General features: G+C 41.9%; 1 non-coding gene across 1 annotated transcript; it reads left to right on the top strand.

Moving 5' to 3' along the window:
* Positions 1–1,532: 1,532 nt before the first annotated feature.
* On the top strand, positions 1,533–1,606 carry Trnan-guu (transfer RNA asparagine (anticodon GUU)). The gene has a single exon. It is a non-coding gene; the product is annotated as a tRNA-Asn (tRNA).

Genomic DNA, 1,606 nt, shown 5'->3' with positions numbered 1-1,606 from the left:
AGCCCACCCAGGGACGCACTTACTTTTTGTAAACATCAGTACTTGATATTTCGCTCTTTTGGATTTTACAGATGTTTGTAGTTGACGCAAATACATCCTACGATAAGATATATCAGTTTAAACAAGTCTCTAACACACTTGATATACATGTATTCATTAATGTCAGGTCGTCATTCTCATGCACAAGAACTCTGTGCACAAAGACGGCAGGAATACAGCCAGCATTCAGTCCTTCAACATTGCCTGTAAAATATCAGCTTCCAATGTGGTCTAGTGGTTAGGATTCCTGGCTTTCATCCAGGCGGCCCGGGTTCGATTCCCGGCATTGGAACAAATTCTTTTACCATCTGACAAGAAATTGACTTCAATTTCAAGAAGTATATATTAGTCATGTGCAAAGTCAAAAGTAAAAGGCATGCATTTTACGTCATAGGAACAAATTCCTGGCTTTGGAACAATTAATTCATCTCACAAGAAAGTGAGTTCACATCAAGAAGTATACATTTGTCATGCGTACAGTCAGAAGTAAAATACATGCATCTAAAGTCCTAGATTTATCTTCATGTACATCCCAGTGTCCACATCTTCCAATAAATACATCAGGTAAGCCAATGTGTCATTGCGCAAGACTATCCCACACCTTACACAACAGTTGTTGAAACACACCACGAGAGCAAGGGCACATAGCTTCCACCACATCAGTCACATCTTAAAGTGAGCCCCATCTCGTCAGTTCCGACTCTGTGGCGCAATCGGTTAGCGCGTTCGGCTGTTAACCGAAAGGTTGGTGGTTCAAGCCCACCCAGGGACGCACTTGCTTTTTGTAAACATCAGTACTTGATATGTCGCTCTTTTGGATTTTACAGATGTTTGTAGTTGACGCAAATACATGCTACAATACGATATATCAGTTTAAACAAGTCTCTAACACACTTGATATACATGTATTCATTAATGTCAGGTCGTCATTCTCATGCACAAGAACTCTGTGCACAAAGACGGCAGGAATACAGCCAGCATTCAGTCCTTCAACATTGCCTGAAAAATATCAGCTTCCAATGTGGTCTAGTGGTTAGGATTCCTGGCTTTCACCCAGGCGGCCCGGGTTCGATTCCCGGCATTGGAACAAATTCTTTTACCATCTGACAAGAAATTGAGTTCAATTTCAAGAAGTATTTATTAGTCACGTGCAAAGTCAAAAGTAAAAGGCATGCGTTTTACGTCATAGGAACAAATTCCTGGCTTTGGAACAATTAATTCATCTCACAAGAAAGTGAGTTCACATCAAGAAGTATACATTTGTCATGCGTACAGTCAGAAGTAAAATACATGCATCTATAGTCCTAGATTTATCTTCATGTACATCCCAGTGTCCACATCTTCCAATAAATACATCAGGTAAGCCAATGTGTCATTGCGCAAGACTATCCCACACCTTACACAACAGTTGTTGAAACACACCACAAGAGCAAGGGCACACAAGTTCCACCACATCAGTCACATCTTAAAGTGAGCCCCATCTCGTCAGTTCCGTCTCTGTGGCGCAGTCGGTTAGCGCGTTCGGCTGTTAACCGAAAGGTTGGTGGTTCAAGCCCACCCAGGGACG

Source organism: Haliotis asinina, chromosome 3 (genome assembly GCF_037392515.1).
Source record: "Haliotis asinina isolate JCU_RB_2024 chromosome 3, JCU_Hal_asi_v2, whole genome shotgun sequence".
Lineage (NCBI taxonomy): Eukaryota > Metazoa > Mollusca > Gastropoda > Lepetellida > Haliotidae > Haliotis > Haliotis asinina.
The sequence above is the reverse complement of the archived record's forward strand: the minus strand, read 5'-3'. Positions and strand labels throughout refer to the sequence as shown.